Source organism: Alexandromys fortis, unplaced genomic scaffold (assembly GCF_014885135.2).
Source record: "Alexandromys fortis isolate MF-2015 unplaced genomic scaffold, M_Fortis_MF-2015_v1.1 scaffold_115, whole genome shotgun sequence".
NCBI lineage: Eukaryota > Metazoa > Chordata > Mammalia > Rodentia > Cricetidae > Alexandromys > Alexandromys fortis.
In genome coordinates, this window is record NW_026067989.1 from 3,670,369 (window position 1) to 3,686,787 (window position 16,419).

Genomic DNA, 16,419 nt, shown 5'->3' on the forward strand with positions numbered 1-16,419 from the left:
CAGGCAGGAAGCTGGGCATTCAGCATCTAACCACCACTGGAGGAGAGTAATCGCCAACACTCCGAGGTTATCGGAACATTTGCACAAAGGGTTCTGTTTGTGTAAAATGGTGCCAGTCGTTGGAGAGCAGGTCTCAAACAAGAGCTGCAGGTCAGACTACTAGAAGGAAACCTACCCTACTGAAGAAAAGGGTTGCGGGGGCATTCAAGAAAATCTGAGTGCCAACAGTGTCCGCTACAGGTTACTCAACCTCAGGCTTGCAAAGACGGGAACTTGCATGATATTGATGGTGGAATCTATCCAAAAAAATAATTCAGAGGTTTTTATGATCTCCATGGACAGAATAAGTTATTTCGTTCTAGACTTGATAGGATGTCAACAGTCATTTCCTTCTTTTCTTACATAGCTAAGCTACATATCATGCCAGGTCTCTGCGGTCCACGCTGAAAAAATAAACTAGAAATAGTCTTTGTGCTTGCTGATGAAAACTAACACGAACCTGCACAACATTCTCCTGTATAATAGATAACGAGTGCTCTGGCTCGCTGGTAATTTGGAGGCCATGATGCTTGATTTCAAACGAATTGCTGCAGAAGGATTACAATAACTGTAGATTCAAGAGCAGTCGAATGATGTGCCAACATTTTAACCCATCCAATAACCAGCACTATACAACAAATATATTTTTGCAAGCAGCTGATATTTGGTAGAAAATTACAAAAAAACTTTGAAAACATATTAAAATAAATATTAACCAGCCTGTTCTTCACAAGATAATGTCTGAACAAATATATGGGATAATTATTTGTAATTGGACATGGACACTTAAACAATAGTGTAGTTAAAACAGATACTGGAACATTCTACATGACCCAAATAATTTTTTTTTTTTTGGTTTTTCGAGACAGGGTTTCTCTGAGGTTTTGGAGCCTGTCCTGGAACTAGGTCTTGTAGACCAGGCTGGTCTCGAACTCACAGAGATCCGCCTGCCTCTGCCTCCCGAGTGCTGGGATTAAAGGTGTGCGCCACCACCGCCCGGTGACCCAAATAATTTTTATCAAGTAGCCTCAGTAGTGAGATTACTATCTATGTGACTGAAAAATCAATTATAGTTAGTAAAAATTTTGACTTTTCCTTTTTCTTATTGTTCATTCTGTGAGAGTCATAAAGAACAGATTTATGGACAGGTGAGATGGCTGAGCTGATAAAGGTGTTTGCCAAAGAGCCTGCCGACCTGAGTTCAATCCCAGTAGCCACATGGTGAAAGGAGAGAACTGGCTCCTGGAAGCTGTCCTTTGACCTCAACATGCACTCCATGAAATGCATGCACACAGGCACACACAATAAAACAGACAGAGAAACACGAACACACACATAAGTGCATGAATAAATAAATGCAATTTTAAAAATTTAAAGCAAATATACTAGTCACTTTAAGTCATTTCTAAGTATAAATAAGATTATTTATGGATTATATTTCTTTGTTCTCAGAGTCCCCTGAGATAATAGAATAGATAAGACACTGAATTATAAAGATCACTTGTAAAAAGTGGTCTTAAGATGGCATTGTGCTAGGCATGGTGGAGCATGCCTTTAATCCAGGGGTAGAGGCAGGCAGATCTTTGTGGGTTCAAGTCAACCGAGTCTATCTAACAAGTTCCTAGTCAGCCTGAGCTACACAGTGAGACCCTGTCTCAAAAACAGTAAACAAACAAACAAGCAAAACAAAAGACACAACTGTATACTGGTGACTTTTTTGCTCAAGTCTATTTTACTTTTTTTTTTTAAATTATAACAAAAATACAGAACAGAATGAAAACTAGTATAGGGTTTAGAGAGATGGCTCAGTGGTTAAGAGCACTGCTTGCTCTTCCAGAGGACCTGGGTTCAATTCCCACAACCTAATGGGGGCTCACAACCAATAATTCCGTTTCATGGGATCCAATGTCCTCTGCAGACACCAGGCAGGCAAATGAAGCACAAACCTGGAGTTAAAACAGTCATATACACAAAATTACAAAAGATAAAGTTCTTAAACAGCAAGTATAGCACCTGATTACTGTGCATAGCTTTACGTCTATAAAGTATCAAAGATTTTGAACAAAAAGCCCTTTGGGTTAGTCAGTATTGGCTCACTACAGCAATACCTGAGAGATCAACTTACAAAGTTTATTTTGGATTAGTTTTGGAGTTCCAAAGCATTCTCTCTAATGTAAGACGTTAGTAGATGGTGTCCCTGTTTTCAACCTTTAGTGGAGGCAGCCCATTATGGCAGAGCAAAACCTTTCCCCTCCTACTGGGGAGTGAAAAGAGAAGGGGCTAGACCTTTACCTCCTAGGGTATATTTTCAGTGGCTGGAATCTCTCTCAACAGGCTCCGTTCCTATAGGCTCTACCATTTCCCAACAACAGACTCTGGAGGAAGAGTTAACATCTGAAGTGCAGGGCTGGAAAGATTGCGCAAGGATTCCTTAAAACACTTGAAACTCTAGCAAAGGACCTGGATTTGGCTTCCAGTATCCACATTGTGGTTTACAACTGCTCAGATGATCCAATGCTGTGCTCTTGCTTCTGAATCTCCAGGCACATACAGGTGTACATATTAACATGCGGGCAAAACGTCCCTACTCTACACATAAAGTCAAAATAAAATCTAATAGAGCTGTTAAAATGGCTTATTGTCTAAATATCATCCAGAGATGGGTTGCTACATGGGCAGCAAGACAGAGAGGCTAAATCGAGATTCAGAGCAAGGAGTGCACAATCAGATTAAGGGAACGGTGTGGTGGGGGGGGGGGAGTGTGATGGTAAAACCACAGTGGCAGGGAAGGGGCTATCATTGCCACAGTAGAACTGGTTAAATATGACTCTTGCCCATAATCTAGAGGCTAAAGCTATGGCTTAGTGGTTAAGAGCACTTGTTGCTCTTTCAGAGGACTCGAGTTCAATTCCCAGTACATACTGGATGGCTCTGACACCTTCTAGTTCAAATATGAAGATTCAGGCAAAACACTGATAGATCAAATAAAATGAATATTTTTTAAAAGCCTTTAATCTGGGCTGGGGAGATGACTCGGCTGGTAAAGTGCTTGTAATGCAAGTATCAGGACATGAGTTTTGATCAGCAGCATCCCCATAAGAGCTGGACATGGCAGAGCCCATCCCGGCTCCCAGTGCTGGGCGGGCCAGACAGGCAGACATCCCCAGACCTCACTGACCAGCTAGTCTAGCTGAATCAACTAGCTCCAGGCTTATCAAAAGATAAGGTGGGGAACAACTTAGGAAGACTCCTAACATTGACCTCTGGCCTCTATACACACATGCACACATGTGCCCACAAGGGTTCATGTGCACCTCACATGCAGACATGCAGACACCCACAAACATGTACACATACACCTCATGTTCTTATTTGCTTTCTGTTGCTGTGATCGACGTTATAATCAAAAGAGACTTGGTGAAGAAAGGGGTTTATTTAACTAACAAGTTATAATCCATCATCTAGCAAAGCCAAGGTGGGAGGTGAGACCATGGAGTTGCTTCCTGGCTTGCTTCCCCCTAGCTTACTCAATTACCTTTCTTATACAGACTAGACCCACCTCATCACAGTCTTGTAAAAAGGCATCCGCTACATCTGTGGTACACAGACATTCATACAGGCAAAGCACTTATATACATAAAATAAAATAAAATTAATTAAAAAATTTTTATTTTATTTCTCTGTGTGTGTTCTTGTATGTGCACATGAACGTGGGTGCTGGAAAAGGTCAGAAGAGGGTATTAGAGTCCTTGGAGCTGAAGTTACAGATGGTTGTAAGCTGCCATGTGGGTGCTGGGTATTGAACCCCATTCCTCTGGAAGAGCAGCCTGTACTCTTAACTGCTGAGCCATCTCTCCAGCCCTCAGCTAAGTCTTTTGAGGCAGAAAGTTATTACAGAATCTACTGGGAGCACGGATGATGGCAGGACTGAGCGATTACATAAGTCACTTCACTAAAAAGTATCTCCATTGTGCTATTTTGCAGACAATCTTTGTTGTTGTGCTCCCACCCCCAAAACCAAACAACAACGAAAGCCCAAATAAATAAACAGAAGGGATTAAGTATCTTCAACTCCTTGTGCAGAATACTACATCGGACTTCTTTGCCAAGCGCCTGCTCTCCCACTTCTCTAGCTAAAACTGTTTTCTTCTTTCGACATTTCCTTGCAAGGGTTGTTCATTCACCAAAATCCCAGAGAAGTGTTTGAGGTTGCAGCAAGGGTATTAAAACCACGTGACTGTGTGGCAAGAAAGTGACCTTTGAAGTTCCTGTTTGACTAAATTTCTGACAAGGAAGGAGGAAATGCAGTGCTGTGTATCTTGTTCATCCTATTTGCTGATGTCTGGTGATTTTACTACCAGGAAATTGTTATATTGTTCTTTGGAACCTGGGCCGGCTGTGGTAACCCAAACAATGGCCTCTCATGCGGGCCTTTGAAATGAGTCTCAGCGTTCAGCTTCCAGATGAAAGAAAAAAGCGGGCGCTTGCAGTCCCTACAGAGTCTCACACTCTCCACAAACCAGACTTCCCTTTGCAGCAAAGAATCAGAAAGCTAGAATTTCCACACAGCTAGTAAACACCAACGGCAGCAGGCGGTAACAGTCGGGTATGGTCATCTCTACACTGTCTCGCTTTCATATTCTCCCTAATGGTTTATTTTGGCCCATTCTCATAAGATACACATTCAGGGTCATGGCAGGTATTAGCTCCCACCCCCGCAAAAAAACAAAACAAACAAACAAAAAACCTCTCTCTTGTTTTAAATTTAGGTCAGAAGACAACTTTGAGGAGTCTATTCTCTCCTGCCACCATGTGGGCAGAACTCAGATCGTCAGGCTTGGTGGCAGGTGTCTCACACGCCTTGTAAGTAAATAAATAAGTGAAATCAAAATTTCAAAAATAGAAAAGAACTGGATACAATTCCATCCAATGGCTCGCAGAGTTCACTGGATAGGTGGGCTGCACTGGGCAGTTAGGGCAGATCTTTTTAACTGCTAGATCCTAGTGTCCACTAGGGAACCACACAACTGAATGTGGTTTTTCAAGAGGAACTAAACTCACTGAAACACAGCTTAGGGGACAGTTTACTATCGGCAGCAGTCACATCTGCCCCGTGTGGGGTGGGAGGGCTAGCAGTTGCCAGCAGCACTTATTCGGGCCCTGAAAGGCTTTGGTGATAGAGCAAGGGACTAGGTGTCCAGCTCAGAGCAGTTCAAGGGCCAATTGCCCACTTCAGACAGCTTAATGGGAGCCTTTCATGTGCCTACCTTCAAAAGTTAACCTCTCTCTTTCTTCGGCAAAGATCATGTTGCAGAGAAGCTGGAGGTCATAAGGCCTTAGACTCTCAGAATCGCTGCTGTCTGGCTGTCGGAGTTCTTTCATTATTACCTCCCCTATGATCACTCGCAGGCATAACAGGGAAGAGATCAAATTCCTGCCCTTAGCCAGTCCTTCTCTTGGCCCAGATCCTTACATCCTGTTAACAACTGAGCTGCCCAAACAATTGTGTAGACAAGAAATTCAGATTGCATCACTGGTCCTTCAGGGTCCCCTTCACCACTGCAGTGGTCAGAGCACCCCAACCTCAGTCTGTAGCTCTCTGAGCTAGGCCCAGTCATCCCTACAGCACACTCTCACTGTTTTCTCTGGAAGGTTCGCCCCCTGATGCGCCTGTGAATAGGTTGAATGGGTGCTTCCTTATCAGCCCAGCCAATTGTTCTGAAGTTGCAGATTCCAAACTTATTTTTGCCTTATTCTTTGCCTATTTTGTCTTTATCCATTGTACTTCTCACCCGACACCATTTGCAAAACAACACTAACAAAACAAATTCTCTGTAGACCAGGATGACCTCAGACTCCGAGATCCAACTGCCTCAGCCTTCCAAGTGTTGGCATCAAAGACGTACACCACTACCACCTGGCTACAAAAAAAGTTCTCAACTAGGAATGTAAAGAGATGGCTCATTGATTAAGAACACTCTCCACTCTTCCAGAGAACGTGAGTGTGGTTCCCATCACCCACGTCACCTGTAACTCCAATTTCAGGAGATCTGATAACCATTGGCCCCTGAACTAACACGGTGCACATAAACTTAGGTAGGTACATCTACACATCAAAATAAAAAAGCTAGGTGGCAGAGGTGCATGCCTTTAATGCAAGCACTAAGGAGGCAGATGCAGGCGAATCTCTGTGAGTTTGAGGCCAGCCTGGTCTACAGAGTGAGTTCCAGGACAGCCAGGACTACACAGGGAAACCCTGTCTCACAAAACTAAAATATAATAAAATTAAATAAATGTAAAAATGTTACAAAACTCCTGTTTACTTTTGCTTGTTTAGGCAACAATATCCACCTGCAGTCCTCAAGCAATGAGTATTTCTCAGACACTCCTAGAAACCTTATCTTTTCTCTAAGACACTTGAAACGGAGGCCTGTTTCTGTGCACACAGGAAGCAACTGCTTGATTGGTTTGCTTGTGTCTCCAGAGGTGCCTGTCAGCTCTGCCTTCTCAAGAAGAGTTGAAAGGCTCCAGTGGCAGAATTAGTCAGGTCCCCAGGGCCTGAAACAAAGCTTTGGAGTGAAATCAGGCAGAGATGATATAACCTACCTGACAGGAACGAGGATATTCTAAAGAAAGACATAAGTCTCCGCCTTCCATCATCAGACTATTGAAACAAGGCATCCTCAGGACCTGCAATTTTCCCAGGAGTCTCCTGTGCTGGGAGAAGGAAAAGGAAGAAACCTGTGTCAGCTAGAGAAGGAACTTGCTCAAGAGAGATTCACAGAGTGCTGAGAGTGTATCCGACCACGTTGACCAGAGCTGCTTACCTGCTATGGTACTCTGACCCTCCTTAAACCTAAGCCTCATTCAGGACCCTGAAGATAGACTGGTGGGGAGGGAGATAGGAGTGTGTATGTGTGTGTAGGGTGTGGGGGGTGTCATCAATAGGTATCTTTACCCCTCTTCCAAGTATAGTCACATTGAACGAATCTGTTGCTGCTTTTCACTGTTACTTGTTCAATTAATTGACCTGTTCAACAACAAGGGTGGCTGTTGCTCCTGGCTCATCTTGTAAGGTGGTCTGACAAATTGCGAGGACTGTTTAAGCTTTCTTTCCAGGAGACAGGCCCCTCTTCAGGCTGCATGTTGCTTCCCATTGGTGCTGGTTAGCTTTAACTGTCAACCCAAGACACTCTAGAATACCAACCCGAGACAATCTAGAATAAAGTGGGAAGAGTCTTAACCGGGAGTTATCTAGATCAGGTTGGTCTCAGGCCTGGCTGTCGGGGAGCACCTTGCTTAATAACTGAGGTGGGAAAACCTACCCTGAATGTGCACAGCACCATTTCATGGGCTAGACCCTGATGCAGAAGAATAGAGAAAGCTAGCTGAGTAGCAAGCAAGCAAGCAAGGATGGTTTATTCTCTCTTGCCCTTGGCTGTCTTTATGATGTGCCAGTTGCTTCAAGCACCTGCCACGGCGCCATCCCTGCTGTGACGGACTGTACATGCAATTCTGAACCAAAACAACCCTTTCCTCTCTTGAGTTGCTTTTGGCCAATTATTAAACAGAGCAAAAGCCCTCGAACTAGAACATCATGCTTCAGTTCAGCGTCCGGTTCCCCTCTATGCTGTCCCTCTTCACACCCCCACGTTCCTCTCTTATAGGCCTTTCCTGCCCCCCCCACTTTTATGCTCTGAAATGATGGATCAGCCAGACGAGTGCAAACTTTGTGTGAGAGTTAATCTTGATTATCAACTTAACATGATCTCGAATTAACATGAAGCAAGCTTTGAATTATTTAGTTAACTGACCTGGGTAGAAGGCCAAGAAAACCCCTGAGCTTCTGGGACATTCTCTCCTTTGGGGCAGGCCTCTATCCTTACTAGTGAGAACGGATTAGTAAGCGCACCACCAGATTAGTCAACTGATTTGGACAACAGAGAGACGTGCTCTTACTGTCTCCCACGGCTCCCCAGCAGGACTGTGTACCTTGCCTTGGTGAGTGGTTGGCCTGGTTAAGAGCCTTTGTCTGGTCTTTCTTCTTCACCCCACTTCCCCACCTCTTTCCACTTTGGGATTATTTCCCAAAGGTATTTCATAAATAAACCTTTGCACTCTCTCCTTATCTCGGAGTATTTTAGGATTTGAAATGCTAGGTCATGTGGTAACTCTATTTTTAACTTCTTGAGAAACTTCAAAACTGCTTTACACAGTGGCTGCGTCATTACACACTCCCATTAATAATGAGAATTTCGCTTTCTCCACACCCTCATCAGTACTCACTATTGCTTATAGTGATATTTCAATTGTATTTCAATAAATAAAGCTTACCTAAAGATCAGAAAGCAAAAGAGCCAGCCACTGGCTCTTACCTCTACCTCAGTCCGAAATGGCGATCCTGACTCCAGGAATCTCAGAATGAGACTGTGTGTGAGAGCTGTCTCTTCCTGTTTTATATTCCTCTCCAGTGCTAGGATTAAAAGTGTGCACCACTACTGCCCGGTTTCTATGGCAAACTAGTGTGGTTATTGGAATTAAAGGTGTGTGTCACCACTACCTGGTCTGTAAGGCTGACCAAGGTGGCTGTTTGCTTTCTGATCTTCAGGCAATCTTCATTTATCAAAATACAATAGAAATGGCACTACAATTGTTGGTCTTTTAAGTAGAGCCAATTTAGGGAGCATGAAGTGTTATCTCGTTGCAGTTTTGATTTTTATTTGCCTAAAAACTAAAGATGTTAAACATCTTTTCATGTGTTTATTGGCCATCTGTTTATTTTCTTTGGAAAAATGTCTATTTGAATTCTTTGGCCATTTATTTTTTTATTTATTTCATGTTTTCAGATTTTAAAATTTTATTTTATGCATAGGAGTGTTTTGCATGCATAAAGGTATGCATGCCACGTGCATTCCCCATGCTTTCAGAGATCAGAAGAGGACATCAGATCCCCTGGAACAGGACTTACTGAAGGTTGTGAGCCGCCATGATGTATAGTGTGTAAGACCTAGCATGTGAAAAGTTCCAACTTCGATCCTTCCAACCATAAAAATGATAAAATACTACTTCTAATAATAATAATAATCTAAATACTAACCCTACCTCATTTTTAATGACTGTGCAGTAGTCCATGATAGGGGTGTTATATTGTTTCCATGCTGACAAACCATGCTGGTTTCTTCTTACTTTTTTTTCTGCTATTATAAGCAATAGTCTAAGTAATACAACTGTACAAAACTCATAACTTAGGTATTCTTATAATATTAGTTCCAAAGAGGAAACACAGTCAATGGACATTTAAAATGTAAGTGGATATTTCCAAGTTATTGTCTCAAATTGCCGCCCCAATTTCCATTCCCGAAACAAGATCGCAATATTGTTTACACAAAACAATTGACTCTTATGTCTAATTGCATCCAGAGTCCTTGGATAGAAAGTATACAATTGATTGCCTGGGACCTAAACACTTTTCTACATACTTGTATACTGGAAAAACAAAATATGCATAACGTTCAGAAAATATGTTTGATGAGTATTCTTTTCAAGTGTATCCATTTTTTCCTCAAAAGACTTTATGACACACTAGAACAGTTATAATGGAAAGGATGGGCAAAAAAAAAAATCAATGTTGGCAAACATGCAGAGCAGCAAGAACTCATACAAATGGTAGAGCTGAACAATATTTCAGTGATTTTAGAAAATTATTTGATGGACTTTCCTGAAACCAGACATCAGAGCTGACCATTCAACTTTTAAACATAATCAACAGAATTCTTGACATGTCATCTACCAAGATATTCTACGGTGTTTGTGGTAGCGATATTTATGTTAGCCCCACCTAGACAGAGGACACAGTGCCCATATATGTGGCACGTAGGCACGCTGAATCCTTCAAATTGAAGGAGATTAACGTGGCTCAGAAGCAGGATTCCTTCAACTACCTTCCTATCTCTGGAAGTCTACACAATAGATAAAGAGACCGCGACTAGGAGAATTTTTGAAGGGGTGGGAAGTAAGGAAACCAATCACACATTTGAGTCACAGACCACTGGGGCAGGTTTCTGAGCTGTCTCTAAAATGTGACAGAAACCTTCCAGCTGCTTTGTCATTTCCTAAGGGTACTGAAAATCTGAATGTGAACCTCTTCAAATGACTTTGTTTTTAAAAAAAAAAAAAAGAAAGAAAAAGAAAAACAGTGTTAGTACTGGGGAGATGGCTCATCGGTTAAGGGCACTTATTGCTCTTCTGAAGAACCAGAGTCAGCTTCCAGCACCCACGTGGGTGGCTCACAAGCCTAAGCAGCTCCGGTTCTAGAAGAATGACTCCTATTTTGCCCTTCAACAGTCACTACAAGCACATAGTGCACTTACATATGCCAGGCAAAGCACTCATTGTCTTAGGGTTTTATTGCTATGAAGAGACACCATGACTATAGCAATTCTTTTAAAGGAAAACATTGAATTGGGGCTTGCATACAGGTTCAGAGGTTTAGTCCATTATCGTCATGGCGAGAAGCATGGCAGGATGCAGGCAGACATGGTGCTGGAGAAGGAGCCAAGAGTTCTACATCTGGATTGACAGGCAGCAGAAAGATAGAGTGACCCTAGGCCTTGCTTGAGCTTCTGAAACTCTGAAGTGCTCCTGCCCCCCACCCACCTGCGCAACACAGACTTCCTCCAACAAGGCCAAACCTCCAATAAGGCCACTCCTTATGAGTCTGTGGGGTGCCTACGGCTATCCAGCAGAGGACAGATCCCAGCACCCAGCAGAGGAGGTAAGGAGGTGATGGGGGACAGAGGTGAGCCAGACCATCGTGATGGTGAGAATCTTGCAGCCTGGCAAACTGGCAGCCAGAATGTGTCTTTATTTATACAGAATTTAGTAAGCAGGGATACATTCAAGTCGTTCTAAAACATAGATCATATCATTTTTGGTTTTGGATTTGTGTTTCACTTCCTTTTGCTCATCTTTTAGTCATCACTAATAAACTATGACAGAACAGAGTTGTCATTTCCAATTTTCCAATCATTTTTCCTCTCGAGTTTTTTTTTTTAATTATTTTTTTAGGACAAGGTTTCTTTGGAGCTTTGAAGCCCTTCCTGGAACTAGCTCTAGTAGACCAGGTTGGCCTCAGCCTCACAGAGATCCACCTGCCTCTGCCTCCTGAGTGCTGGGATTAAAGGTGTGCGCCACCACTGGTTCCTTCAAGTTTTGACATCATTGATAAACAGACTTATCTTTATAATCATTCTTACTCACTAACCCCATAACCCAACTTTTAAGACTCTAGAGGCATATGCCGGCCTATTCTCAGGATAGTAGCTTTTGTGGCTACAAGGACACTAGACAAAAACAAAATCTCCAAGCTAGTCCAGGCAGATTGCCCAAACAGTGTATCATTAACTCTTAATGGTCAGAGTGTTCAAGAAATATCCTCAGGCCAAAGTTCTTGCAGTTATTTTTCAAATTCTGGCATAATACAATGTTTACATTTTATATCTTTATAAAATGTGTTTATAAGTCTAATCCTGGAGTTCTGCTGTTCCTTGATCACATGACATCACAGCGGCTCTGCATGTGCTAACTCTTCTAAGAAAGGAAGTCCTAACATCTCATTCTTTATCATCTTTCCACTCACTCCATGCTTTGCTCATTGATATCAGTCTCTGTGTAGGGCTGAGATAACTTCAGCAAATCTGACTTTGTTGCTGTATACGCCACGTAATTGCCTGAGTGTACAATGGGAAGAGGTTTGCAGTCTGAACTGTGGCCCACTCCTCTAGCCCACCGAACCTTATTGACCCTTTTGAGTTTTATTTTGTTTTGAATAACTTGGTCCTGCATAAGTCCAGGGACAGATGTTTCAAGCCTCATAAAGAGACCTCTGGTTATGGGGTCCATTTTCACTCAAACCATACACATAACTTATTTTATTTCTCTCTCTCTCTATGTATCCCTAGCTGACCTGAAACTTGATACACAGACCAGGTTGCCCTGGAACTCAGAGATCTACCAGCCTCTGCATCCTGAGTACTGGGATTAAAGGCGTGCGCCACCATGCATGGCCAATGTACATAAAAACATTTAAAATAATAAAATAAAAGCCAATTTTATAGATAGATTTCACTTAACATAACAAGTAGCAGCCAAACTGTAAAGCGTACAATTTAATAAGTTAAAATAAATGAAACACAAAACATTTCTTTTATTCCCCAAGTCTTCTCAAACTCCCAGTGGTGCCCCTTCCTCCCTGCCTCACCTTATGGTCAGTGTAGACTGGTTCTCCCTTTCTGGAACAAACTGGCATTTGGACAAGTGAATACGATGATAACCCACATCAAAACATGTTTCACACGCACAAACAAACATACACACCGACATGCTCAGATACACACATTTGCACCCGCACAGGCTTCATTCTAAGAGGGTCCCTTCCTGTACACCAAGCAAGCAGTGTCAGGTGGCTCTGGAGAATATCTCATGAGCCTCGGCCATAAACCCAGAACAAGGAAGGGAGCATGAAAGGCATCTGAAAACAGGATTGTTCTCAGTACTCTCAACAGGAAGAGCCGTGGGTCACGCACAGCAGCGCGGCAGGCAATGAAGGTCTCAAGTCATCCAGGGGAAAGCGATGGGTGGTGGTAGTTAACAGTGAGAGCAAAAGCAGCTTAGTCCGCTGTGGGCGTTTGTTGAGCCACAGGTCAAGTGAGTTCAATGACAGGAATTTATTTCTCTTGGTTTCGGACATTAGATCTCCAGTATCAAGGTACTGGCCTCTTGGTTTCTCTGAGGCCTTTTGTCCTTGGCTTGCAAGTGACTGTCGTCTCCCTAATAAGGTCTTCCCTTTTGTATGATTCTGTCCCAATGTCCTTTTCTCCTAAGGACAAGTTGTTATATTGGATTAAAGTCCATTCATATGACCTGATTTCTTCATATCTACTTCTCTGTAGAGACCTTGACTCCTCCTATTGTTTGGATATGATTTTTGCTTCCTGAGGCTTGTGTGCTAGAAGCTTGGTTTCCTGTGTTTCGGCAACTTTAAAAGATAGCTTATAGCTTGGAGGTGATTGGGTCATTTGAACTGCTGATCTTGGACGGCTTGATGGAATTCCTTCTAACGGAATCCCCTTGTGAATGTATATATAATAAAGCTAGACTGGCCCCTCCCAGCTCTCTGGGTGCCTACCCACATTCCGTCTCTCTCATACTTATTCCTGTCATATTGCCAAGGTGTGATGCAGCCAGGGGAGCCTCACAAGAAACCTCCAACACTGTGAGCCAAGTAAACTTCTTTTCTTTATCAGCTTCTCGGTCCTGAGTATTTTGTTATATTAACAGAGAGTGGGCCGATAAGCCCAATACAATTGCGTTCTGAAGATTTGGAGGTTAGGATATCAATATATGCAGAAGGGGGGATATAAATCAATCTATAACACCCACAAAGGCAAGGACTGATGATTTTCTGTGACCTGGGGCATCACGTGACTCCTTGACAGAACAGAGAAAAAGGTATCAGAAGCTCCTTTTGGTTCTAGACACCAGTTGAAACCTCAGCTCCTGTAAGAGTTTTCTCAGCATGGATATTGGTGAATTTAGAAGTTGGCTTCCCTTTATTCCTTGTCTTGCCTCCAGGTAAGCAAACCCTTACATAAGCCGACTGTGTGGCTTTTCCTGGATACTGAAGACATCATACATGTTGAGTTAGAACTAGTAGGTGGATGTAGGGGGGAAGTGTTAAGAAATTAACTCAGGGACTGGGCAATAGATTGGTGGTGGAGCGAATCCCAGTATGTCCAAGGTCCTGGCTTCTGTCCCCAGTACCACGGGAAGAAAAAAGAAAAAAAGAACTGTTGTCTGAAGTAAAGTTGGCAGTAGTCCCAAATTCCTTTTTTTTTTCCTTGTTGTGGCAGTTAAGTTACCAGTAAAATCAACTGAACCATTATAAAAAGAGTTACTATTAAATCCTTTTATAGTGGTGCTTAGAAACTCTTGGGCATATAAGCCATGAGTGCCCAATTGTGTGTGTGTGTGTGTGTGTGTGTGTGTTTAATATAAAGTTCCCCCTGAAGGCATGCAGAAATAGTGGGACACAGGACACAAACTCTGGCTCCTGTGGGATCATGTGTTTCAGCAGCTGATAGGGGAGTTTGTCTGGCTCAGGCTTTTCTAAATATAACATCTGCCAAGTTTCCTCCAAAGGGTATTCTCCTAGCCCAAGGGAATGAGACAAGGGAGCTCTTAAAGGAAAGGGCTCATCAGCAATGGAAGAGGAAACGTGTTTCTTTCTCTTCACCTTGTCCAGGAAGTGAAGGTTCACACGCCAGGAAGCTTTCTATTTATGCCTGGTTAATCTAGCTTAGCACAGAAGGAAGGTCTGTGAAAGCGCCATTGGCAAAGAATGACACTTTTATGAGGAAAGAATGGTCAAGGGTTAGTTTCTCTCCGGTCATTTCTGCAGAGCCTGCAGATTTGTGGTGCGAGGGCCAGTGTTCACAAAGAAGCAGATTCTGTGAGCTTGTTCTACATTCTGTTAAATTATTTGAGTACATTTCCAAGTGTGAATATATACATAGATTTTTGAGTACATTTCCAAGTGTGAATATATACATAGATATTTGAGTATGTTTCCGTGTGTGTGTGTGTGTGTGTGTGTGTGTTTAAGTTTCCAAAATGTAAAAATTTAATTTTGTACAAGGTTTTGCGTTTCTAGCCTTCCTTCAGGGAATGGAAGGTAAGGTGTTCCTGAGTCCTGGGAGGTCCTGACTGTTGAGAACTGGGCTGAAGTAATGGGTTTGTTTAAGTAAGATGGAGCAAGGGGCAAGGTATTTTCCTCAGTTCACTCCTGTTCCGATCCACCTTACCCATTTTCTGTGTCTAGGCTAAATATAAATTTTGCTTGTTTTTTCTTTTCATCAATGTTTTATTATGAATTTACAAGTTTCCACTCCAATCGCCTTTGTTCCATTCCTTTCCCCACTGTTCTTTTTTAAGGTTTCCTTTTCTCTTCTCACGAGCCCCTTTCTAGTTTCCTGACCTCTGATTGGTCAGGGTTTTTGTGAAATGGTCTCAGGTCTCCTGAGCTGGCCTAGAAGTTTCTAGGTAGCTAAGGGTAGCCCTGTACTCCTGCTGTGCCTGCCTCCAAGCGGCAGGTGTGGGTCACTGGGCGGGGCTTCCTGATACAAGCTGTTAATTGTTAACCTACTCATCCACAAGGGAAATAAAGTGTCTCCTTTTGACACTTGGCATAGGCTTTTAAACCTTTAAAGTCTGTACATAAAAAATGTACTGGATTGCATGTGAGAATTAATTTCCTATTTAAAAAGTCCTCAGTTGATACCATCTGCTAGGATTACTCTTGCTGTGATAAAACACCAGGACCAAAGCAACTTGGGGTGGAAAGGGTTTATTCAGCTTACACTTCCACAGCACTGTTTATCATTAAAAGAAGCCAGGACAGGCACTCAGGTAAGGCAGGAATCTGGAGGCAGGAGCTGATGCAGAGGCCATGGAGGAGTGCTACTGTCTGGCTTGCTCTACATGGCTTGCTCAGCCTGCTTTTTTATAGAACTGAGGACCACCAGCACAGGGGTGACACCACCCACAATGGGCTGGGTCCTTCCACATAAATCTTTGATTAAGAGGATGCCTCTACAGCCTTGCCTACAGCCCAATCATAGGGAAGCATTTTCTTAATTGGGGTTCCCTCCTTTTTGAGAAGACTTTAGCTTGTGTCAAGTTGACATAAAACAATCCAGCACACCGTCTGATAAAGAGAACCTCCGGGCAGAAAAAATTACCACAAATACGTAGAGGTAAACGCAAATTAAAGACACACCCTTAATCCCAGCACTTGGAAGGCAGAGGAGGGCAGATTTCTGTGAGTTCCAGGCCAGCTAGGGCTACAGAATGAGACCCTGTCTCAAACAACAATAAAGCAAAATCCTGAGGCAAGAAAATTAACTACAATTGCAAATGTATGAAATAATTTCAACAAAAGAGGAGGGAGAATACATGAGTAAAGTCTAGGAGATCAAGATCAAAACAGGATTCTTATAATTCATATGGCATATTTACAATTATTGTAGTGGCTTGAATAGGAATGGCCCCATTGGCTCATATTTTCAAATGCTTGGTCATTATAAAGTGGAGCTACTTGTCAGGGATTAGGAGGTGTGGCCTAGTTGGAATATGTGTGGACTTACTGGAGGAAGTGTGTTTCTGTGTTCCTGGGGGTGGACTTTGTGGTTTCAAATGCTTAAGCCAGGCCCAGTGACTCTTTCTCTTCCTGCTGCCTGTGGATCCGGATGTAGAACTCTTGGCTCCTTCTCCAGCACTATGTCTGCCTGCATGCTGCCATGCTCCCCACCATGCTGAGAATGG

General features: G+C 42.8%; 2 long non-coding RNA genes across 4 annotated transcripts in view; one reads left to right on the top strand and one right to left on the bottom strand.

Annotated features, from left to right (window-relative positions):
- Window positions 1-1,813: 1,813 nt before the first annotated feature.
- LOC126512007 (uncharacterized) lies at window positions 1,814-8,099 on the bottom strand. Of its 2 annotated transcripts, none has more exons than XR_007594876.1 (3): window positions 8,032-8,099; window positions 6,646-6,751; window positions 1,814-1,985 (listed from the first exon to the last, which is right to left on the bottom strand). It is a non-coding gene; the product is annotated as an uncharacterized lncRNA (long non-coding RNA). The 2 variants fall into 2 exon arrangements; XR_007594877.1 differs by having other exon boundaries at window positions 6,646-6,756; window positions 8,032-8,095.
- Window positions 7,763-16,419, top strand: part of LOC126512006 (uncharacterized) — a 31,098-nt gene continuing 22,441 nt past the window's right edge. The window contains exon 1 of one of the 2 annotated variants that reach the window (XR_007594875.1): window positions 7,763-8,040. This is a non-coding gene — a long non-coding RNA (uncharacterized lncRNA). Of the gene's footprint in view, window positions 8,041-13,586; window positions 13,672-16,419 lie in introns of those variants that run through there. The other variant, XR_007594874.1, reaches the window with a different exon arrangement.